Source organism: Myotis myotis, unplaced genomic scaffold (genome assembly GCF_014108235.1).
Source record: "Myotis myotis isolate mMyoMyo1 unplaced genomic scaffold, mMyoMyo1.p scaffold_m19_p_3, whole genome shotgun sequence".
Lineage (NCBI taxonomy): Eukaryota > Metazoa > Chordata > Mammalia > Chiroptera > Vespertilionidae > Myotis > Myotis myotis.
In genome coordinates, this window is record NW_023416335.1 from 171410113 (window position 1) to 171436941 (window position 26829).

At 35.1% G+C, this 26829-nt stretch overlaps 1 protein-coding gene across 4 annotated transcripts in view; it reads right to left on the minus strand.

Moving 5' to 3' along the window:
* Window positions 1-26829, minus strand: part of CNTN1 (contactin 1) — a 269218-nt gene that overhangs the window by 171183 nt on the left and 71206 nt on the right. Inside the window, exon 1 of one of the 4 annotated variants that reach the window (XM_036299992.1) lies at window positions 4854-5238. The exons of the other annotated variants lie outside the window; for them this stretch is intronic. The gene's annotated coding sequence lies outside the window, so the exon portion shown is untranslated. Of the gene's footprint in view, window positions 1-4853; window positions 5239-26829 lie in introns of those variants that run through there. 4 annotated transcript variants of the gene reach the window in all.

Genomic DNA, 26829 nt, shown 5'->3' on the forward strand with positions numbered 1-26829 from the left:
CCCATGTATCTATCCTGAAGGTCAATCAGAATAGCCACATTAAACCAAGCCCCTCCTACAAATATTACTGTGCATGGGACTTTTTTATTAATCCACTAGAGGCTTGATGCACGAAACTCATGGAAGAGTAGGACGTAGGACTTTGCAGCCCCGGCTGCCTCGGCCCTCCTGGCCACAGGGTTTCATCGGAGGGTCATTCCACTGTATGGTCATTTGGTCAATTTGCATATTACACTTTTATTATTATAGACAATGAGTTAAAAGGTGCTTGACACACTACATTTATTGAGACATTGCTATTATCACTTAGTAGACAAAGACAACTTAAGGAATTTTCTCCTAAAGATAAGATTATATGCAGATTTTCTATAGTCTGACAAATTCTCTTTTTAGTAGGGTTAACATTCTTATTCTTTACTTTTATTATTTTTCAGTATTATGTTCCAGCCAAATCCTCATATATTAACCAATCTAAAGCCAGAGCTTATAGGAAACACAAAAATAGGAGATAAAAAGTAAATTTTATACTTATAATAATTTCACAGAATAAATGTCTTCAGTGGTAAGCAGTTCTAAATTTTCTACTAAAATTTCCCCTCTGTAACAACAGTTGATTATTATTTCAAAGCACTTAAAAATAATAATAAACATCATTTTTCCAGGTTCAAGTAAAGGGGGAAAAAGTAGTTGTTTTCTATTATTCTTACCTAATTGTTCTTAAACTTGGGTATCCTGATACTGAACTATTTTGTTTATTACTGGTCCATCCAACTCACCTCTTGGCTGCCTGCTTACCCAGTTCCTCAGTAGTTTCTCCTGTTTGTAACCCTGCTTCTCTTCTTGCCAACTAATATTTCAACTCCCATCTGTTTAAATTCCTATGTTCTTTCTGGCACAGCTCTGCCTCCAGACTCCCTCCCAGCCACCCACCTTGCTGCCCTTCCATCTGCTAGCATGACTAGTATCTTTACTAACCTATTTCCAATCTAAATCATCTCCAATTTTCCATTTTAAGTTGCAAACAAATTTTATCAACGTTTATCTCTTAAAGAGCTATTGTGATTGTAAGAATAAAATATATTATCTTGGAGTTATAAAGGGAAGTTAAAAGATATACAGTTTAAACATACATTTAGTGTTTGAATTCTTATACCTTTTAAAGTCACTTATGCACCTCAACTCTTTTCAGTGATGATGTTCTGAAATAGTAGAGTGGACTGCTGAAAGACACTGCTAAGGGCTTTTGGTATATATCTTCAGAGTACTAACTACTTCTGTGGGGCCCAGTTTGTGTTAGTCTTGGACTTAACTGTTTGATTCATTGTTCCCAAGTTTTGCATTCACTGATGAGTAGCAACCGCATTCTCAAGACAGTTCAATTCACTTTTTAGATTTAATGCAGCAGAAATATTTTTTAATTAGAATATTACCTAGTTATCTACTGGATATCAAAGACATTATGTAGACAACAGTAGCACTTGTTAATTACAGTTTCAGAATTTGATATTGAAGTAGCATGAGGTTGCATTTTCCTTTAGCATTGATTTAGTTGCTTGACAAGGTAGATGCTCATTTTCATGTAGCAGATATGAAATACTACAAATTATAGCAGTCTCGGGAAAATATTTAAAATTTTAGAACTATGTAGCTTTTCATAAAAGTAAAAACTTCTAATTCTCCATTCATATTTCTGAAGGATATACCCTCCTCTGTCAACAACAGTTTGGAAAAGAGTAAAACCCGTTTATGGGAACTTCACTCAGAATTTACCCGTACATTCAAAATAACATAGATGTTTACTAAAAGCACAATGATTTTTTAAAAAAATTGACTGGTTTATTTTTAGTACTGGGAGTATAATATTTCCATTGATGTTAACTGGTGCTAAAGAAAATGTTAGGAAGTGTTTCATTTTGTTTTAATAGAGGTTTTATTCTTCTTCAGGTATAGTACACTCAATAGATCTGGAGAGGACTGCCATTGAAAACATAGCTTGTTCTACTCACAGGTCCCAAGAGAAGGGAGCATGCCATGCAATGAGGGGATGGCGGGGGTGGGGCGGGAGAAATCATGGGTGATGGTCAGGAGGCCAAGGAGAGCCAGCTGCAACTGTGAGCAAGAGCCTTTACTGTGGTTTTTGCAGGAAGCAGGCAAAGTAAAAGCGGATTTAGGATTGGCTAGTTTGAATAATTTCAAGGAACTCTGGGGCATGGGGTTGCCTCCAGTTTTCTGGTACTTGTCCCTGGATGATCAAGGGAGGAGGAAAGTGGCCCAGAGTGATTAATAACTTTTCCACAATCTGAGTTTATGGTTAATGTTATAGAACATATAAGATTAGATAGGGATACAGATATAGATGTGTAATTTTTTTACATAGGTTTATTATAACATAGTGCAAAAATGCCTTATTAGTATAAGCATTTATTTCCCGTAAGAAAATTGACAGTTTCCAATTTTAAAATATTCTTCTCAACTCATTCTCTCACCTCAAAAATTTTAATTTTAAATTAATTATAAAACGTTATACTACTAAATCATAATATTTCAGAATTCTTATAAATCGGTTTTAAGAGACATTGATAACATATACCAACTATGAATGCAAGTATATTTTTCTTTCAAATATCTTATATTTTATGTTTCACTACTATAGTTTTCATTCCATATCCCCGTTTTTCCTTTTATTACATCTTTTTTACATCTTCAGTCTCTTTTTCAACTGTATCTAATATGATTATACTTTGCCATAATAATCACTAAACTCATCTTGGTGGTTCATCTCATATTGTGGTTGATATTCAAATATTCTCATGAGTTCCTTGTTAGTTTCTCCCAGTTGATAACCTATAAAAATTAATTATAACTACTCTGGGAATGGGGAACAGAGCACATCTCATTTCAGTTTCCTCACATATGCCAGGAAATATTCTTCATCTGAACATCAAGTATTTTCCATGAAATTGATAAATGGCTTTGCTTGAGACTAGAGCAATGACAGAGAGGTTTAAATAAGTACAAGTGCAGAGTACATAGACCCCCGTGTTTATACAATCTCTCCATGTCAGCCCATTAATTTGACTGCCCTGATCTTGTCAGCCAGAAAGGGAGTTTTTCTCCTCCTACTGTCACCTCAGCCAGATCCAACAAGTGGCACTGTCATGATACTCATCACTCAGAATTTAATATGTCATTAGGCAATAAACGTATTTAAGTGTATGCCCCCTCCATTCTGTCTCATTTTCCTTTAGATCCCGTTTTATTTGCTCTTAATGGGGCACCTCAGCCAGGGGCATTTGAGCAGAACTGAACCATATGACTCAGCATCAGGAGACCTCTAAGTTGTAGAGGCAATCACTCCTCCTTCCTAAGGAAACACTCCACTTGTGAGGTTCCTCCTGTTCCTAACGGAGATCAGCTTGGAGGATTTAAACGCACTGTGCAATGCTGAGGGCTCTGAGCCACTCCAGCACCCAGCCGTCGACAGGAAACCCATGTAACAGAGTAACACCACAGCAGAATTGAAACGCACTGTGAAATGTTTGAAAGGTAGCATTTCTGACCTCTATTTATCATTCCTATGTAGTCCCCTCTCTTTAAAAAAAATAAATGATGCCTGATTTACAAAGCACACTTGGTCTTATCTATTATTTGGCTCTTAAGAGATCATGTAGCAAACATATTTTTTAAAACAGCATCATTAGCATACTTGAGGGAGTAGATATACATACATGTGACACTGGATTCTTAAATAAATCCTATGTTATAATGTAGATGTGTGTGTATATATGTGTGTGTGTACATATATATTTTATGGGCATATATACATATACACATAGACTAATTGTTTAAATTACTGTTTAAAAAAATCCTTAAAAAATTTTACTATCCTTAGAGTTTCTTACTGAATGGTTGTTCATGCTACTTTCCCACCCTAAAGATAGGTTCAGGAATTCATATCAGACTACCCATTATTTGCATATTTATTAATTATTTGCCATGATATTTAACCAAGCAGCTTTAATTCACAAAGATTGGCAAGCATAGTATAAAACTGTATTTTTTTAGTTTTCTAGAGTTGTTGTAAATTTTATTTGGCTTTTATATAGTGGGTTCTACAATTGTATATTGTATACAATTCTATAAGCCTGATTTTTAAAACACTAAAGCGAGAAAGAAAGCTTTCTTTTTGGTAAATTTCAAAATATGCCATCTACCCATTTGTCTCAGAGCCAGGCATGCTAGACAGGGAAAAGCACAGCACCACAGGTAGAAGCCAAACTCTTTTGTTTCTGACAGCAAGGTCTTCCTTCAAGGACATGCTAGTCCGAATTGTTTTAATTCCATCTGTTCGATTTGTATGCTGCACAGAATTCGAGTTTGAGTCCCTCGGATGTTCCCCTGCTTCTGGGAGGACTGAGCATTTTGGGCGTCTACCACCATCTTTTACCATAATTTGAACATGTTGGCATTAAGGAAATAATCTGAGCCACAGGAATGCCACAGCCCTGCTGAAACTTCTCCACACGGAGAGGATTTTTTTTTATTGATTCAGCTCACTCTCAGTGCTGCCCCTCCCAAATTTGCAGGCTTCTGTCTAGCCCAGACCCACACACCTGAGCTCTGGCATATCCTTGGAAAGCTTTTGCATGCAAAATAAAATACCTATGGCACCACACTATCAATGATCATAAAATACAGTCAGCTTTCAGTTAGCATAACAATTGAGAGCCCTGACACTGCATCACAATATTGAGGTCTGAGTCAACCTTACTAATAATACTGCACCGCTGTGATCCTCACTCAGCACATTCTTGTTTACAATGATCTAACCTAGAGAAAAACCTCAGACTTACCTCATATGCTGAGTGATCTGTCCTTCTGGGTGTAATATTTATTGCAAATTATCCATCTGAATAAAGGCAGCGACAGTGATACCACAAGCCGCCTCTCTCCTGCAGCGGAAAGCAAGTTAAAAGGACTTCAAGCTGTGACCTCAGAGGCAGGCACAGCCGCTCCCATCCTTCAGCCAACCTTCTGAGAAGAGCAGGTTAGATGACAGCCAAGCTGGCTCTCTACACAGCAATACTTTCAAATAAAGCATTCTGTGCCTGGAGCTGGGCACTTACAGCTTCCAAATTCGGCTGGACCTAGTCAATGCTGCTTCTATGCCTGAAAATATTAAGCATTTCACTGCAGTCACTTTAATGCAAGAAACTATCTGAGGCGACTTCACAAACCCTGTCATTCTGTTCGGAGACTAAAGAATGAGCACCGCATGCATAATTCATGCATTAAAATCTTCAATGCACTTCCTGTAGCCACTGTTCTATCCAGTAATGGGCTATTGATCACCTCATTGCCGAGGCAATTGGAGCTCCGTGATTGGTTTACTTCCACAAGTAAAATTACAACCAAAATCACAGGCAGAAGCCTCCAACCCTGCAGCATCCACTGGGGTAAAACGCTCACATAGAGGAGATGACATTTGCATACTGCAGAGTGTTTAAACTGAACTCTCTTCTGCAAAAATGCAACAGCATCTGTTTTCTTTTATTCAGAAGACATATTTCTGCAGATGTAGGTTTATTATTTTGCATCATAAGTAAGATCTATGGAGGTGTTTTTTTCTCTCTACCATTTTTGGAAAATTAACAAGGCTAAACTGAAAAAAGAGAAAAAAAAAAAAACAACAGAAAAAGTGATGTATGGCTATAAGCCATAAATGTTTACCTGGGCTCATTTGAATAACCTTTCATAGAAAACTTTAATTTAAAAATAATAAATTTCTCATTTCAATAATGTGGAAGATGTTTCTTTAAAAAATGATGATAGTTGGTCCGCGTGTTCCTCATTGTTAGCTGTTCTGGACTGTAAGCACCTCTACTCTGGGTGTGTCAGTAGTTCTGAGAGCCCTTTCTCTTAGAATTTATGCATCTAAGAACAAATCATGGCTTTTATTAGTCTTTTTTACTGTCTCCAAAAAGCAGGCTTTAAGACAAAATGTGCGTTTAATTATGCTAGTGTTCACCAAGGGAAAACACAGATAGCATTTTAAAATGCCATAGTAGGCCTGGCCAGTGAGGCACAGTGGTTCAGCCTCAATTTATGAACCAGAAGATCTGGGTTTGATCCCTGGTTAGGGCACATGCCTGAGTTGTGGCTAGATCCCCAAGAGGGGCATGCAGGAGGCAGACAATCAATGATTCTCTCTGATCATTGATGTCTCTATCTCTCTCTCCCTCTCCCTTCCTCTCTGAAATTAATAAAAAATATATTTAAAAAGTTAAAATGTCATAATAGTATTTGCAAAAATATTATAGTGAGAGATCCATATAAATTATGTATGCGTATATAGAACATATTTTCTATTTTCCAAAGCATCTTCAATGTTAAAATTAATTAAGCTGCAGTTGTTTTTTTCACCAAAAGAAAACTGAATATGTTATGAAGAACATTTAGAAGCCTAATGCCATGTCTTTCTAAAGCCTCTTTTTATACACACTCAGATACAACATGCAAGCATACAAGTATCATATTTCTATGATAAGACCATTTGTTAAAACCAGAGTAAAACCTTCAAATTCATGGGTTGGGGCTAGAGGACATAATAACTGTCAGAGTATAACCCATCTAACAATTACACTGCAGGGAGCAATTCACTCTTGGAGGAGGCATGATAACAGCGAATTTTAGTCAGTAAACCAGCAAGAACTGATATCAACCTGCATGGGTAATACTGGTGCTGATGACAATAGAGATGGAATTTAGGGATGTTCAGAGAGATATCTCTTCCTTCCAAGCGCATATGTAAAAGCATAATCCCTGCTGGGCCATAGAGAAGATAATGGCACCGAATCGGTGAAGGCTATGCTAAAATAGTCTACATGGCAGTATGAGAAATTAACCATCTAAGAACTATACATATTCCATATTCCACATTCTGCTCCAGGTAGATTCTATTTGTCTATAATCTTTAATATAATCAAATTCCAGTAAACTACATAATAGACCTTATTTTACAATATTTATCTAAATGATATTCTTTATTCTTTAGAAAGAAGACTGGACTACCTCAAAAGCTTACACAATATGGAATTTGTAGCTAAGGACTAATAAGTATCCTGTCAAGAGTTTTACCAATTTGATAATCTATAGAAGCAATTTCATATGAAGATAATATCTCGTTTAAAAATAGTAGATCATTTGAAATCTCAGCATTTAAGTTATCAGATATGAGGATACAGAGTTTAATAATTAAGAAAATCTAAATTGCTGGCATAAACTAAGTTAACTATAAATGTAAGCCCTGCAAATGGAAGCTTTCTGAAATGACAGGACTCAATGGTGTATAACCAGCTGGATAGGAAGAACATTTACTTAGTCCTGTCACTCTCCTTCAGCCAGTAACAGGAAAGTCAGTATCTTTTCTCACAAATACCCAAGACCTGGGTCAAAAATGAAGATAGTAACTTTGCTTTTACTTAGTAGATTTTCAGGTTCAAATGTTTTAAAGGTCGGGGGAGAGAGATGAGAAACACACAAACACCTCCCCAGTCAAGAATCGAACAAGATTAGGAAAGGGTACAGCATGAGAAAAGCAATGGAGATAGTAAGTCCCAAGGAAATCAGAAAGGGGAAGCAAATAAGTCTGAAATGAAAACAACTGAAGCAAAGTAGTCAATTGTACTCCCAGATGAAACAAAGCCGAAGGCTGTAATAAAGAGCCAATTTCCACTTTCCAGAAGTCTGGCTATGCCTGAGAAACACACTTAACCGATCTTTTCAAATGGAGGAAAAGCAGAGATGGCTATTTTAGATAAATCTGATCTCTTTGTAGATCAAGAGGCTTCCCAATATCTTGAATTTATAATGCATGTAAAATATGGAGTGAACTCTGTAATGTATAACAGGGTCAATAAAATGAATCAAAATCTGTGAAAACATCAAAGAATATTTAGTCTACTAAATTTTTAATATCTACTAAGATGTATAACTAGCCTACCTATTATCATTTGGAAAAATGCAAAATTTATATCCATTATAAGAAGATATAATGTCATATAGAGTTAGGAGAATAATTCAGCCTACCAAAGTTTCTCCATTCCTGAGCTCAAGGGTTGTGGGAGCAGACCACATTTGTTCTCTGAGATTTAACACATTCTTTCTACTTTTTCACCCCGCCCTGTCAATACCATAATCATCCCCTAATCATAACACATTCATTTAATTTTAAAATATGCATTATTTTACAAAAAAGGAAATGTGCCAAATGCTGGGAAAATACATAATTATAGGTCAGTGAATGATTCCAAGGTGTTCATTCTTTAGTGAGGAAAACAAGTAAACACATAGATGTAGAGTGATTAATATAATCACTATAATACACATTAGTGAGACAAAGCACATAGCAATGTGTCTATATGAACATACCTTCTAGGCAAGTGTTAATTCTTCTTATTTTTATTCCACTATATGAGGGAGAGCAGCAGAAGAAATATTAACATTACCAAACGCCAATGGGACATTAAACAATAATTTGTAGAGGGGGTGATATTTAAAGGAGCTGGGTGGTAAATTGAATTAACATGGCTTTTAATGTTTGACAAATTTGAGATAATTTCAGGATTCTCTGAATTTGCATGACCTTCCATAAGCATCAGTTTTATTACACAGAAATCAAGTTAAGTATCTTTTGGTGAGAATTAAATTACTTAAAGCACAAAAGTTAAAAATGCAGTTTGTATAGTCAGCTAGATAAGAGTTTAAATCCTGCTTCAGTTTCCTAATCTTGAAAATGGGGATTTTATCAACATCATCGAGTTATTAGGAAATTCAAACATTGCAATATGTTTATATCACTTAACATAGTTTCAGACGTAGTAAGGACTTTAGAAACATTAATTCACTTCCTCCTAATGCCTGGTCTTGGAGGAAAGACTTGAATGGAAAGTTATTTCTAATAAAGAGAACAACATGGTCATTTGTAGGGAAGCAGGACATCACACAACTGCTTCAGTTTCATTTGCTTAAGAAACTGAAGTAGCTACATTATGAGAATTTTGGATATAATAGACATTTTGTCAGGTGATAAGGCAACATTATGTCAAATCTGATTTCTGCAGGATCCTTTTCTTAAACTCTGTTAAAATCCTGATTATATAGAACATTTTTAAGACTGTTAAGAAGTGTGAAGCTATGCTACAGAGAGATATTTCAAAATTGCACCATGAGAATAATATGACTAGGTTTTGTGGTGGGAAGATAGATTAGATGCAGTAACCAGAGGGAATGAATACCTTTAGTAGGACACCACTTGTAGTCTGCCAAAGTGATAAGGTTTTAAACAAGGTGGATATAATGATATGGAGATTTAAAATATATATTCTAGAGATATTTATTTAAGAAATTCATCAATAGGATTAAGTAGGATTATGAGATTAGGAAGAATAATAAAAGATTTTTATGGTGGTGCCTTGGGTAACTCAGTGAACTCTCACTTCTATGTGACATAAAAATAAAAATCTTTTAAAAATAACTACTGATATTATAAAAAGATAGTGAGGTTATAATATTAAATGCAAGCAAAGGAGGGGTAAACTATGAAGCAAGATAAAGAGCTGTTAAAGAATTAAAAAGAGAATTTCCAGTTGACACCTGGATAATGAGGCTATAGTTCACTAAATAGATTGAGGAGTTACCAGAATTGTTTAAGCTACGAAAGTCAAAGAAATCGCTCAAGGTAGAAAGTGTACAATGGAAATAAGATGGAGAATGAAACCCAGAGACAAGACCATGTACATAAGAGCCTTATGTCAATTTAACATCTTGACATCATTAACACATTGATTCCAAAAGGGAAAATTGCTAACATATATTAAACATATACTATAAGACTAGAACAATGGTTAGTACTTTAATAAGCTGATTGCATTTGGTCATCACAAAGCCCTTGTGAGCTAAGTAGCATTTATTTCCATTTGTCAAGAAGTCCCACTGGAAGAAAAGTTAAGCAATGAGCAGGTGAACATCCAGATCTGGGTTTGCCTTTCCAGTCTCTTCCCTGACATCAAACTGCTGACCTGCCTCTCTGAACCACTATCATAACGGAATGTTTTCCCTTCATCTCTTTGCTTTTTTATTTCTTAGAAGATCAATAAATCATGTTTTATATGAAAAGTATATGTAGTAATCAATACTAGTTTAAAAAATTAGAGAAAGGTACATTAGAATATGGAAAAGAACATTTATTATTGCTTCAAAAATATTTTATATATTACAGATTGCCAAATGCATATTTATATCATTTTGCCTGAGCCAATTAACAAAGACAATATTATCTTATTCTATAGATAAGAAAATCGGCTGAAATAGCTTAAGTAACTTTCTCAAGGGTACACAGACACAAAGAATATGATAGAATTTAAGTTTCAAGTGACCAAAGCCCATGCTTATTTCACTATATCATACTTTACAATATTTTTAAAAATTCAAGTAATGAATTAAATAAAGTACAGAAACCAAATATCATAATTTAAATTCTATTAAATTTTAAAACAAGAAAAACAGTATGGATTATATTGTATATTGTCTAGAGATATACACAGATATATGAGAGTAATGTTTGAGAAGTATATAAACACCAAATCTCTATTGTAGTTACTTCTCAGGACAGGAAGGAGGAAGGAGCACATAGAGAACTTTATATGTTTATTTATTAAGCTGGTAGTGAGCTTTCTTATGTTATCTAAATATTTGAAATATTAATAATGAATTTTACAAGTTAGGAAAATAAAAAAAAATATGTAAGAAAAAGAACTCACAAGGTTTAAACATGGATTCCCCCTTTTTTTTCAGTTTGTACTTCCCTTTCCAAGATGGAAATTAGAAAGAAAGAAAGAAAAAGCTCCAAATGATATCCAAATCCATTTTTAACATCTCTTCAGTCATTAAAAATAAATTCAGTTAAATAAAAAGGAGAAAATATATGTAGCGAATAAATATCAACATGTCTCAAAAGTTTGAAAAGTTGGACATTGTCCATGTAACATGGAAGGGTTCCTAGTTACGTTAAAGCACACATTTCCTTAATATTTCAGTTGGCTTACAGACATCAGTATTCCAAATGATTTCCCAGGTTTCACAAAAATGACCCAATTGTGGTTTAATCTCCATGTAAAACAAATCTACTAAGCATTATCCTATGGTTACAGATATAATTGAAAAATATAATTAAAGTCTTTGAAATCTATGAGAGTATAACAACTCCCAAATAACCCTAATAATCCCTACTTAATTATGTTTACTTTAAGTTATCTTAAGAAAGGCTTTTTTGTTTTTTAAGTGATGAAATACTCTTGCAGGAAGGCATTAAAATTCAAGTAAGAGATATCAGAAGCCTGTTCAACCCCATGAGGTTCACGGAAGCAGCTCTGGGGACATGCCAACCTGTTTTCTCTAAATACACACTAGGGAAGAACTTTTACAAGTATATCCTTCTTCTCTAGTAAAAAATGTGAATATTTTCAAAATATTTTTGTTTAAATATATTTCTAGTTTCAAAATAATTAGACCTACCTTGGATATTTTCAATGATATTGATTTTTTTTTTTTTGTGAGAGAGAGAGAGAGAGAGAGAGAGAGAGAGAGAGAGAGAGAGAAACATCGATCTACTGCCTCCTGTATACACCCCAACCCAGGATCAAACCCACAACCTAGGTATGTTCCATTCTGGTATAAGGGACTATGCTCAACCAACTGAGCCACCCAGCTGAACATCACAATATTTTTTTATTAAAATAAAAGTCTGTACACTCTTGTCTTTTAGAATTTTTGAGCTTTTAAAAAAATGACCTAACCCATAACTTACTTCTTTAAGAAGGTTTATTGGAAAAAAGGAAAGGTTTATTGCATGAATTCATGAATGAATAAATGACAACAACAAAAGAGATGATACTGCAATGTTTGAATAACACATTAAAAACACGGACTCCTTTTATGGGCTTTATACAGGTTTTAGCTTTGTTATCACTAAAAAGGTATGTAAGTAAACACTTCTAAATACTAGTAGGTATATTTTTTAAATAACGCATCATGATTATAGTGAACAAGTGCATATATGTGAATGGGCATATGTATAAAATTTTCAAACTTGTATGAAAGTATACCATATTTCACATGAGTGAAAATATAACTATACACCTTGTTGAACTTTTACAAACTGACACAGCCATGTGATCCACACTCAGATCAACAAATAACACATCACTACGCGCCTGAAGTCCTGTGTCCTCCTTCGGCCTTTCACTGCCCCCACAAACAGCCTCTGGACTCATGCTAACTTTCTACATTAGTTTCACATGATTTTTCACACAACCATTTAAAACTAATATCTAGTGCTGCAGAATTCTCCAGTTACAGAATCCTTACAAAAATATGTTCGGACAAAAGTTTTTTTATCCATAGTCTTCTCATTCTTATTTAACTGTAGTTTTAAGATGTCAAGTATAACTGTTATGCTTTATTTAACAAGGCAATTTTATATGTTCTTTTTTATATGAATACTTTGGAACATATCTTATTTTTCTACCAAAAAACTAGGCCTATCCTGGCTGGTGTGGCTCAGTTGTTTGGGCGCCATCCTGTGCACCAAAAAGTCACCAGTTCAATTCCCGGTCAGGGCACATGCCCAGGTTTTGGGCTCTATCCCCAGTGGGTGCATATGAGATGCAGTCAATCAATGTTTCTTTCTCACATTGATGTTTCTCTCTATCTTTCCCTTGCTCTCTCTCTCTAAAATAGATAAAAACATTATAAAAGAAAAACTAGGTCCGACAGCAGGATATTAATGTAGCAGTAAGATCTTTTGTAATATATTTGTTTTTCTGCATATGACAATCAACTTTGCTTCTTCATATGAAGTTTTATCATTAAACTAGCAACTATAATTTCCTGGAAAAGATTTCATCATAGATATTTGTCCTATGAAATTAAAGAGTTACTCAAAAAATATCTTAAAAATAGAACTCATATTTTAGTTGTAGGCAGTGGGTGTGTGGATCTTTCTCAACAACATGATACCTTAATGAAATACATGACTTTAATTTAAAATAAATAGTTGCTTTAAAATAGGAATAAAAGTCCTAATTTATATAAGGATAAGTTATAATCTAGACAGATTTCTTGGTGCAAAATTGTGAGATGTAAAACTCTTGGCTAGTATATGACCCAGTAATAATTCTGTTTGAAAAATCATCTGAATGAACAATACAAATAAAAAAAACAGGTTTATGAAAGGGGGGAAAAAGAAAAACTAGCTTGGGATATGCAGGTGTGAAGGCAAAGAACACCCATCTTTCTTACAATGACTTGAGCCTTTTCTTTCACAAACATTAATTGACGTGGGCTATAGGTGACAATCTAACTTGGTGCTGGGAATTTAATAACTCTTGCCCTCAAAGGCTTAGAATTAGTTGTCTTTCAGAGCTCTTCCTTACTAGCTCATTGGAGACTATTTTAATGTTCAGGATTTTTTGCAAAACAGTTGTTAAATGTAGTGATTATTAATAATTAAGTGATAAATTTTTCTTATTCACCCGCATAAATTGAAAGATAAGGCATAATAAATTCAAACTTATATTTCCAGCCAAAATGTCTTTTCCGAACTCCAGACCCCTCCACCCACTTGTATAATTGATGTTAATACTTGCATATATCTCACAAGCATCTCAAACTCAGGCAGTTCATAAATGAACTCTACTTTCTCTAAATTTGGTTTTCCTTTTTCTACTCTTCTAGGAAATGGTACCACCATTCCACTCATTGGCTCATACCAGAAACTGAGATATAATCTTTTATACTTGTTGAGAGCATTATACTAGGTGAATTAAGCCAGTCAGAGAAAGATAAGTACTGTATGATTTACTCATGTGTGGAATTCAATGAAGAAAATGAACTAACAAGCAAAATAGAGACAGACTCATAGAAAGCAGATTGATAGCTGTTGTTGGAGGGGCCAGTGGGGGGATGGAGTGATTGAGCAAAAAAGAAAAAAAAGAGAGAGAAATCATGGATATGAACAACAGTGTGGTGATTGCCGGGGGAAGGATGGGGTAGAGGGAGGTGGAGGGGGTGTGGGGAGATAAATAGTGATAGACAGAGACTTGACTTGGGGTGGTGAATACACAATAGAGTGTACAGATGATATGTTGTAGAATTGTGCACCTGAAACCTGTATAATTGTGTGAAGCAGTGTCACTCTGATAAATTCCATTAAAATGAAAATATAAAAAATAAAAATTAATAAATAAAATACAGGGTATGGCAAAAGTAGCTTTACAGCTATGAGTGTGCAAAAACACATAGCTTATTCTTGTATTATTATTTACTAATTATTGTATTATTTGTTGCATAAACAACTGTAAACCTACTTTTGCCACGCCCTGTATTCTGATTTAAATTTTAAAAAAAAGAACATGCATAGTCTAATGAACTCAAACTTTGTATCTAGGCAAGATACCTTCTCGGAAGTTCAGACACATCAACTTTATATTTCCACTTGCTTATATCTCACTTTGAAATAACTAAATTGTCAATATATTCCTCAAATCTGGTTTTTTATAGTTATTCCTCTTGCAATAAATGGCACCACCCTATAGGATGTGCTCATGCCTAAATCTATGGCTTTAATCCTCTTTTCTGCCTCATAATTATATACTGAATCTATCTACTTTTTTTCCTATTTTTGTTGTTAATAACCAAGTTCAAGCTAGCATCATCTGTTTCTTAGACTGCTGACATAGCCTTATAGGTGAGCTCCCCATATCCATCCTGCTGCCAGTTAATCCATCCCAAATACCACATGAGATCACAGAAATGTGATCTTTTAAAAATGCAGATGTCATCATATTATTTAACCACATAAAAATGTGCAGTGTCCTCCCACTACAATTAAGATAATATTCAAAAATCTTCAACACAGCATTGAACGTATTGCTGACACCAACCAACCCTCCAACTCCACTGTGTTCTCCTTTCCCCTTTCCTCACGATATTCCAGCTACTCTGGACATCACCCTGTTTCTTTCCAGTTTTGGGACGCTATTCTCCTTCTGTCAGGAATTATTTTTTTCTCCAAAATTGTTGTTTGGCTAAGTGACTCACTTTCATGCTATATCTTCTACTTTGCAAATCAGGATAGTTTCTTCTGCACTTTATTCTCACAATATGTGGTACCTTCCCTTTATAGCTGATTAAAATCATAATTAAAAACACACTTTTGTAATTATTTACTGCCTAACTCTTTTACTATAATGTACATCTCACTACAGCACAGGCCATATTTGTTTTATTTGCTTTTCATTTATCACAGGTCTGGTGTAAATCACGTGATTGCCACATAGAGGGTATCAAATATTTACTGAAGGCATGGATGAATGAATCAATGGCACAATGTGTGCTTGTATGATCTTGTAAGAGCTGATTCTTTACATTTGAATGATCAGTTACTGTGCTAGAATTATTATATAAAACCGAGCTTCCTGCCTTTGAATAAATGGTTCATTTTCAACTTTAAATATATGGTGAAGGATGCTTATATATTAAACTTCTCTCTAAAAGGAGGATTTTTATTCCTTAGGTTGTCAAACCTATGTGTCAGACCACTATGACCTATTGTCACCCATGCTACACCATCCACTCTGATTTTGTGCCCAAACTCATGTATTCTTAACTGGGAAGTTTTATTAGCTCCACAACTCTATCTCTGTCCTGACCTACTTGAATTTTCTATTGTCTTAGATTCCCACTGAGGTTCAGCCTCAGACAGAACACTGATTAACAGTGATTAATTCTAATAACTCTAGCTGTTGTTTTCACTTTGCTTTCTCCAGGGAGATTCTCCTCAACCCTTTGAGAATTTTCTTAGCTGGCTCCTAAATCTCTAGTATTTTTAAGGCCCATATTTTTAAAGCCAATCTGGTTTGGAGATGGCTTTAACTTTCCTCATTTCTAACTTTCCAGGGCATGATCTATTTCCATACTTTTAGTAATTAAGCTGACAGTTTCCTTCTTCATAAGAACTGGGAAAACCTCAGTTGCTAAATAAGCTTATTAATATTTTCTAATTTAAAAATTTTATAAATATTTCTTAACAGTAGAGAATTTTATTTTAAAAATTAAAGAGTATTTTTTTCTCTTAACTTGTATTGTCCTCTTTTAAAATAGATCTCCCTTACTTACCCAATGAGTTGTAAAAAGAGAAAGAGGCAATGTATCTAATAGTTGAAAGCAGAAGTTTTTGCTTTTACACAAATGTTTTACACTTATGTACTGTTTATCTACAACTAAGTTATGTAGGTTCCTTAAACTTCAATTGTTTATCAAATGAATATACTATTACTAATAATAATGCCTACATTATAGGAATACCACGAAGCTTGATTAAATGAAAGAACATGAAAAGAACTTACCTAGTATAGTGCCTCAACATTGCAAGGATAAACAGTTGTTAGTTATCGCATAAACTCTCTGCAAACTAGTAACTTTATGCTGCTGGATTATAGGCATCCTGCACAGAACTTGCATAAAATAAGTTTACAATAAATGCTTATTGATTGATTGATTGATAAATTCAACTAACTTTGGAGTCCCTTTGTTTTGTCAGGTCTTAATAATTATCTCCCACTAAGAGAGCCATTCATTACTTTCTACCAAAAATGATATAAACACATAATTGCTGATTTTTATTTAAATTTTCCATTAATTCAATGCTAAGAGAAAAAAACAGTTCTTATCAGATAGTTAAAATAATTTAAGTATTGAATAAAATCTGACCCTATTTTATATTCTGGCATGGTGAACAGGTAATCTTCATGCAAATTCTAAAACATAATGTATTTTATTATATATACACTAGAGGCCCGGTGCAAGAATTCGTGCACCAGCCTGGCCTGCAGGATCAGACCAAAACCAGCTCTTCGACATTTCCCAAGGGGTTCCAGATTGTGAGAGGATGCAGGCCAGGCTGAAGGACCCCACCAGTGCACAATTGGGGCCTAGGAGGGACAGGGGAAGTTGGCCAGCCAGGGAGAGACCACAGGAGGACTCCAGGACATGTCCAGCCCCTCTCACTCAGTCCCAATCAGCGGGACCCCAGCAGCAAGCTAACCTACCAGTCAGAGCATCTTCCCTCTGGTGGTCAGTGCATGTCATAGCAAGCAGTTGAGTGGCCTTAGCATATCATTAGCATATTAAGCTTTGATTGGTTGAATGGACTAGATGCCGGACACTTAGCATATTAAGCTTTTCTTATATAGGATTGCTAAGTAACTACTCAATAAAACTAGTTCTTGTGCCTATAAATATCCATTTTTATAAAACATAAAATAATAGATTTCATTATAAGTAATATATTTTATTATATATATACATTATTAAGTAATTCAGGCTCACAAACATAGAGATTTGTTTGTGCCAGGCACTTTCCTAAGTACTTTATATGGTTTATCAAATCTAATAATTCTAGTAACCAGCCTTCTAATGCTTTGCTTTATTTCAGTAATGCTCCAATAACCTAAGAGATAAATACATTAATTTAATTTAATGATGTTCATTTGTAAATATATAAACTGTTAAAAGATAAGTTGGCATGATACTTGAGTTTATGTCATATTGTTTTCAGTTTCTGACTTGAAAGTAGTGTAAATGGAATAAAGGCTTTGAGAGTCTGAGCCTCAATTTGCATAGCACCAGGGAACACCATCTGTCCTCATTTCCCTCTGCCTAAAGAACTGCCTTTGCCAGTACTTATGCCACAGGTCTGATGGCAATGAGTTTACTTAGCTTTTGTATATATGAAAAAAGTTTTTATTTAGCCTGCATTCTGAGAGATGCTTTTGCTAGGTATAGAATTCTGGAATGATAGGGCTTTTCCCTTTCTTTCTTTCAGTACTTTTAAGATGTTATTATTTTAAAATACATATTTTATGTCAGGGTTTAGAGAGATTTTTTTCTTTGAAGCCAGAATCTGGCTTGAAAAAACATCAGTGGATGTAGACCCATATTCAAAATTGAGTAAGAAAGTATAGTAAGTATAGGAAAATAGTAATAAATCAATAGTAAGTATAGGAAAATAGTAATAAATCAATCAGTCCCATTCACTTCATTCTTTTAACCCCTTAACTCTCTGTCCCACATGTATTGACTCCTTAGTTGGACATCTATTCAACTAATTTTTTGGACACAAACTCATTTCCTTTGCCTCTTGCTTCTCTGCCCATACCTTTCCAATCTCTCTTGCACTAAAGCATTTTAATTATCATTCATTAAAGATTGAAAGATAATGCCCTAACTGGTTTGGCTCAGTGGATAGAGCATCAGCCTACGGGCTGAAAGGTCCCAGGTTCGATTCCAGTCAAGGGCATGTACCTTGGTTGCCGGCACATCCCCAGTAGGAGGTGTGCAGGAGGCAACTGATCGATGTTTCTCTCTCATCGATGTTTCTAACTCTCTATCCTTCTCCCTTTCTCTCTGTAAAAAATCAATAAAATATATTTTTTAAAAAAAAAGATTGAAAGATAAGAAACCTTTCTGATTTCATTCTCTCTCCTTAGGTATTTTCATCCATTCTAATAACTAGGCCTATCGCGTATAATGAATCCATATTTATATCTTTAGACAAAATGTTTTTATCTGAGTTCCACACTGACTCATCAATCCACTCACATACTTTCTATTTACACTTGGATAACTAACAGGCATCTCAAATCCAGGCAGTCCACTGCTGAAACCTTGAGTTTTCTCCAAAAATTTAGTTCTTCCAATATTCCCTATTCTAGTTAATTATTAATCTCTACTCATCTGCCTGTATCAGAAACCAAAATGTGATATTTTTTCTTCTTTCTCTATGGCCACTAGCTCATTGGTTTGTACTTGGTAAGTATCTAATGAATCTGTCTACTTGTTTCTCTATTCATTGCCATTAACCTACTCCAAGTCATCATCATTGGTTCACTTTCCTAAACTATTACAATAACCTAATAAAATTTTCCTTATGGAATCCCTATTAAATACCCTATCACAGAACTGAAAAGGATATACAATATAAAATATAATATATATTTATCATGCGGATGTCATTAAATTATTTACTTGATTAAAACTGCCCAGTGCTTTCTGACTGCAGTTGAAACCTTCTTCTACATCTTTAACCGCTCATAGCAAGTCTGTATTATCTTGCACTGTTCTCCCCTCATTCATTACACTCCAGGCGTCCTGGCCATTCTCCTGTTCTCTCCTATTCACATTCTGCACAGCACCTATCTTGGCCTAGAATGCTTTTCACACGGCTCTTTTCTAACTTCCCCTCATCTTTGAGGGTGTATCTTCAAATTTACTTTCTCTGAGAAACATCCCTGATTATTCTCCTACCCTTTGTTCTTGGAGGCTAGGTTAATCGTCTTGTGATTCATTCTCATATTATTTGTACTTTTTCTGGGTATCACTTATGGTAATAATAATTAAATACTTACTTGTATAATTTTTGTAAATATATAAAATATAATTTAATGCCTGACTCTCCTGATGGCAGAGATCACATTTATTTCACCTACATTTTCATCTCTGTTATTTATCACTGTATTTGGCAAATAGAGGGTGCTAAAATATTTTTTAATTTAAAGATGAATGAAATTGTGGCATAATTTGTGATTTTATTAGCTATGAACAGGACCTGATTCTTTAGGATGGGTAATGAGCAATTGTGATAGGGTTGGCCTAATCGAACTGGGTTGCCCACTTTCAAATATTTTATTCTCAACTTCAAACCTTTGGCTATGGATCCTCCATCTTTTGTTTCTCTCTAAACTAGCTGTTCTTTTTTTCAGGATTTTTGCCACCTTGGCTTACCAGACATGCCCTAATCTTTAACACATACCCCCCTGACCCCTTTCCCTTGCACTTATGTAACCTGTTCTGACTTTGTGTTCAAGCTCATCTTCACTTAAGTGACAGTTTTACCTTGTGTATGACTCTAGTTAAGTCTGTCCCTCCAAAATTTATTTTGTCCCAGATTCCCAACTTGTATCTCAGCCTAAGACATAACACTCATCAATCATTATTAATTCTAGTTGGTTCCAGCTTAGCTTCTTCATTCTGTTTTCCTGGAGAAGCTCACCTCAGCCTCATGAGACCCTTGTTTGCTGGTCCCTGTTGGTCTACTGCAGTGCTTTCAAACTCTACGTGACATGAAGCACTTGGAAACCTCCATGAAGCACAAGCCCCACTCTAAGAAATTCTGATATGTAAGATTTGGGATGAAGCCCCCAAATTTTAATTTCTACCAAGCTCCTGGGCCATGCCGATGCTGATAATCTTACTATTATATTTTATATAGCACTATTTTAAAAGTATGAGGCAAGTATGTTAAGATCGGGTACACGTTTTGAGAAATGCAATGATTATTTTAATTTATCTTAGATCTGTTCATCACAATCTAAGCTACTTCCCTTTTTATTGTTTAAACCATCAGCTTCCTTCTGCAACCTAGGAAGCCTCCCCTGCTTAGACACTCTTTTCTGGAATAAACGTGGCTGTTTATGCTTTCTTTTTACATACTTACAAGAGTAATTTTATTCTGCTTACTGGCCAGTGACCATAGTTAAATTGTTTAACATTAGGAAAAGATTTTCATTTTAGTGGTTAAATACAGAATTGTTTCATGTGCTGTATCCTAGGTCAGATATTTATTAGATGTAAATTCAGTTTATTCATCTGTCAAATTAGACAGATACTAGCTCCATTAATAATATCTTTGTCATAACAATGTTGCATTGATTGGTTAAGTAAAAGAATTTGGAAAAACCTTAGCACATTGTCTACCACACAGGAGTGCTAAAATTGTTCACTATTGTTGCAGAAAAAGCACTAAAATTGACACTACATTTTATGCTACTCCATAGCATGTAGCATAAACGTGGTACTAAATGATGATCAAGAAAAGCTTAAAATTATGACTTAATGTATGCCAAAAAAAGTAGTTAATGTTTGTTTGTTTAAAATTTTTAATAACTCTTCAGTCAGGTGCTCCAGAAAAACAATGAAAGCAACAGAATATATGTTTACATCAAATAATTTAGAGAATATATATTTTCTAGGCTATGTACATAGAATATATACATTTACATATTTAAAGAAATGTCTTAAGGAAGTGGATAAGTGATTGTGAGTGTGGAGCTGGCAAATAAGAAATCCCTATGGCAGGTCAGAAGGCGGGAAATGAGGCTGGATTTAATGCTACAGATTTGAGGCACAATTTCTTTTTCTCTTAAGGCTCCTAGTAATTGAATGAGGCCCTATTACATTAGGGATGGTAATCTATGATACTTAAAGTGAACTAGGGTTAGAAGCTAACCACATCTACAAAATACCTTTATAGTAACATCTAGATTAGTGGTTGATTAAATAACTGGGTAATATAGCCTAGCCACATTGGAATGTAAAATTAACCACCACAACTGCTTTATATCTACAGAAAGAACAAAAATCAAATTTTCTCTTGGTATTTAAGGATTTCCATTATTCAATTCAATTTCTCTCTTCTGATTCTTCTCTCCTCAATGATGACACTCATTTTTCAATTTCCATCATTTTGTGAAGCCTTCGCCAATCATTCATCTTCACGGGAAGTAGTTTTCCTTCTTTGTTCACATGGTCATTATAACTATCCTGCATCCCGCCTACGTTATAATTCTCTGCACATATACTAATGTTTATTGAATGCAACTTGATTGCAGGGACGATCTTTCCTTTATTTCTATCCCCTAAAGAGACTTTTCACCATGGCACTCGAGAAACATTTATTGAATTTATTAAATTATCTACCAGGAAAATGTTTTCAATAATGCTTGTATTAATAATGTAATGCTTAATTCACTTTGTCTGAAGGAACATTTTAAAAGTGTAAACACATTGGCAAATTATCCATTCCTTGTTTTAACAATGATATAATTTGCTTAGAATTTTCAATATTTAATAAATAAGATATTTAATGTTTTTAACAATGAATCACATAGGTAATATACCAGTGGACATATTTTTCAAAGCACACTTATTTTTGACAGTATTACAGATGTCCCCTTTTTCCTATTGAACCCCTCCAACCCTTGCGCTCTCACCAGGCCTTCACCACACTATTGTCTGTGTCCGTGGGTTATGCATATATGCATATTTTTGTGACAATATTATGAGTTCAGTTTTATTTAAATGACATTTTCTCATCATCCATTCAAGAGAAAAAGAACACATTCATTTTCAAATTCAAGGGGCAGGCTATAAAGCAGCAGGAACTCCGGCCATTCAGCCATCCATCTATCTCGAGAGGAATAAAACACTATTCCACTCTGCACTGGCTGGCACAACTCTTCACCAACAATCCACTATTTAGATATAAAGACAAACTGGCCTTTGTATTTTGTTGATGCTGTCACCGGGGCATTGCTCTCAAAGCACTTCACCAACACAAAAATAATATTGCTGTCTCTTACGGGCATAGTTTTAAAATGTTCACGAAAATGTTGATCAAAGAGCATATTTATTTTACTTGTTTTCCCTGTTGTGCAACGATAGGGATATTAAAGTAAATATCTTATTGTGTCAAGATTTTCAATACTTTTCTCAGTTTATAAACATGGGAAAATTCTAAACTGTGGAACATTATTAGCTATGAATAAAAGAAATAATATAAATGTATTTCCAGGAGATTGTTCCTTACTCCTTCCCAATCCAGTTTTTACATTTCTAATCTAATAGGGATAGAGGTCAACAACAGAAACAATAATGTGTTATAGGTGTGACTATAAAAGATGAGGACTTGACCAGAGGAAGCAGTAAAAACTGGCTGGGAAAATCTCTTTGATGGGGTGAGGAAGAAGAAGGTCAGGAAAGGTGTCATTCAATTGAGTGTTGGAATAGAGTAGATATTTTCCAGATGGATAAGGTGGAGGACAAGGGAGTTAAGTATTGTAGGAAGAAAAGGCCATATAAAAGAAGCACTAGGAATGACACAGCTTGGCTTATTTTATTTAAGGAATTGTCAATGGTTTCCTTTGCTGTGCAAAACTTTTTTATTTAATGTAGTTCCATTTGTTTATATTTACAAGACAACCTATTGAATGGAAGACAGTAAGAAAAATGCCACCCTTTTCCTGTTTTATGAATGCAATATAATCTGACACTAGCTTCATCAGTAGCTGGTACACTCTAGAGTGCATATAACACTTGTTGTCCTCCTAAATGTAAATCATTTAATTCCTATGAATTCGTGCTGATTCACATTCCTATTACCCCATGTTAGTACTATTAAATTTTCAAAATTTAATGAGGAATGCTGTATTTATATCTGAAATATATTATCTTGTTGGTTTGAGCTCATTTTTACAATTGTCACAATAAATTTGGATACCGATTCTGTCATTGAAAATATTAGTTACTAAGTTACATAATGGCAATTTGTTGTTATATTTAACTTTAACTTTTCCATGTTTCATTGTATTCTGTAGAATATGATTTAGGCTACCACATTGTATAAACCTACAACTACAGCTCTGATGCCAAATCTGACAAAGCACAAAAAAAAGGAGAAAAATATAGATGTGGTCATACGTGCTAAGTAATAAATAACATCTTAGCAAATCCACTTCCAAATGAATTAAAAGAATACTCTTTTGGGTATAAGAGCAGTTTGATGGCAGGAAGTCTATGGATTTATTACAACACTGTGTAGCAAAGAGAGATTTAATGTGGACCGTGGAGAGGAGAGAACACAGAAGCTGAGAACTGAGGGACATTAAGCCACTAGACTCACTTAATAGATGAAGTGCATGCTATGAACAACAGCCCTGAGCAGCACTCAAGTGTGTACAAATAACAGATCTACCCAAGTCATGGGTCTGTGGCAGTATTTCAAGATTAGATGGAGCAAGATGTTAAAGTAACAAATACCAATGGTGTAAATGTAAAAAGTAAGAACCTCACAAATGTTCATTGCATATTTTCTAATGAAATATAAATACATATGGGCATATTACAAAGATGCTAACAATAAAATTATTTTAAGTAGGACCTTAGAAAAAAACTTATGTAACTAAGAGAAATGACCAAATTATATAAGGTATAACATTAACATAATTTTTTAAATATATTTTATTGATTTTTTACAGAGAGAAAGGGAGAGGGATAGAGAGTTAGAAACATCAGTGAGAGAGAAACATCGATCAGCTGCCTCCTGCTCAAACCCTACTGGGGATGTGCCCACAACCAAGGTACATGCCCTTGACCGGAATCGAACCTGGGAATCTTGAGTCCACAGGCCGATGCTCTATCCACTGAGCCAAACTGGTTAGGGCAACATAATGTTTTTTAAGAATTTGTGGCATGGACATGTTTCAAAATGACACACAATATGACAAAGTAAAAAAGAAAACAAAAAGAAAAGAAAGGATATCTAAATTTATATATGTACTAGAGGCCCGGTGCATGGATTTGTGCATTTGTGCACTGGTGGGGTCCCTTGGCCTTGCCTGTGGGGATCAGGCCAAAAATGGCTCTCTGACATCCCCTGAGGGATCCTGGATTGTAAGAGGACACAGACCAGGCTGAGGGACCCCACCGGTACATGATTGGGGCCGGCCAGCTGGGGAGGGACTGCGGGAGGGCTCCAGATCATGTCTGGCCCATCTCGCCTAGTCCCCATCAGATGGACCCCAGCAGCAAACTAACCTACTGGTCAGAGCGTCTGCTCCCTGGTGGTCAGTGTGCATCATAGCAACTGGTCGAATGGTCAAATGAATGGTTGGACACTTAGCATATTAGGCTTTTATTATATAGGATGGTTTCAAAATATCTCAAGTTGTTAACAAAAGCCTTTCTATGAGACATGAGGTTTTGAGCTATATCTTTCATTTTCCAAGTTTTTAAAAATAAGTGTGCAGTTTTTTAATTAAAGAGCTCCTGTTATAGAGCACTTATACACTCATTTGCTCTAATCATTATTATGATCTTTTCTTCATTTCCCCTTTCTGCCACAGAAGGCGCATTAAAAGTCTTGTTTAATAGTCTTACAGATGTCAATGTAGATCTAGAACTCAAAATTAAGTTTCTTTGGGTTCTTTTCACAGCAACTCATAAAAATGTATCTTGCTTCTGACAGTTGTATGTCTGTCCCATGTAACACATAGATATAGACAACAGTGTGGTAATAGCCAGAAGGAATGGGGAGGGGGTAGGTGGAGTGGGCAAATGTGCGGGATAGGGACAGAAAGAGACATTGCCTGGGGCAATGGGTACACAATGTAGTGTGCAGATGATGCTTTATTGAGTTGTACATGTGAAGCCTATATAGATTTGCTAATCAATGTCATCCCAGTAAATCCTATATATAATAATTATTCCAAAAAAAAGTATTTTTCTCACCATTATTTTTCTTTTTTAACTAGATGTCAATTGCTATTGGTCTACTTAAGCTCAAATAAAAAAAAATTGGCAAAATACATGTAAACTTCCTCACCATTTATGAGGAAGTAAGAAACCCATCATTTCAAGGGTGCATAAACATTTCTAAGCTACTTAAGTGTTATTGACAGATAGTTGATTCAGTAATCAAAATGCAAATATCTTAATTAGAATTGTATCTCCTTTCCTTGCCAAGTTTCTTCTCAGAATAATAATATTAATATGATAGCAGAAAGTCATAGGGAAAAATTAAAAATCAGATTATATTATATAACTATGAAAAATTCAATCTCAAAGTAATCACTAAAGCAATAATTAAATAGCCATTAATATTTATCTGTAAGACAGTATGCTGAATAATCTGCGGAGGCTTGAAAGATGTACAAGACTAACTCTCTTCCCTGAGAGATTTTAGAATCTTACTTTGGGAATATATATTTTAAAAATAATAATAAAGGCATAAACTAGAAATTAAGAATATAGGACAAAGGAGGAAATGAAAAGGTATTAAATGTCTATTATGCAGTGGGTGCTGGTAGGCACTTATATATGTATCCCAGTACTTCTCACAGATTTCCCCAAGGAAGGTAACAACAGCACCTTTTATGAATGGCTAGCTGATGGCTCACTCCCCAAGAGCAGGTCACTGAGTAAATGTCCCAAGAGGTTGTTTGGGTTGGAGAAGGGTCCGTTTGTAATTTCATGGTTTAGGAACCTCTCTGAAGGATTTCTGTTGGCAGGAAAGAATATCAACAGCTTTCAAGAGATCACCATGTGGCAAGGGAGAGCATGGGCGTTGAGTCAAGCTCAGAACCATGGTTTACAGGTTCCCGAGGAAAGCCTGAGGCTGGTAGGCTTCCCTGTCCTGGCCACTGTATGGTGGTGGACATTGTAGGAACAATGGCTGAGCTTCTTCTCGATCAGCAATTTGAAACAGGTGTGCCACGAGAATTTTTAAAACATGCAATGCCTGACTATTTAGTCAGGGGCACCGACCTCTTTTCCCTTAGATTGTCAAATTTAAAAATGACAGCAACCGACACAATAGCCATCCAGTGTGAACGAACCAAAATTACATGTATTTTTTAGTCAGATCAGCAATTTTTGGTGTGCTGCAGAATTTTAATAATTAGTTTGTGTGTTCCATGAGATGACAAAAAGGTTGGAAATGGCCATGGTAGATGCTAGATGAAACCATGATGTCTATAAGTGTGCAGGGATCCGTTCCAGTGAGGAAATCCCTGTAGCAGTGCAGCAGCACCAGTTAGAATGTGAGGGGGGGCCCGCTTTTCCAGAGCAGCTCCATATGCAGTTACAGAAAGCAAT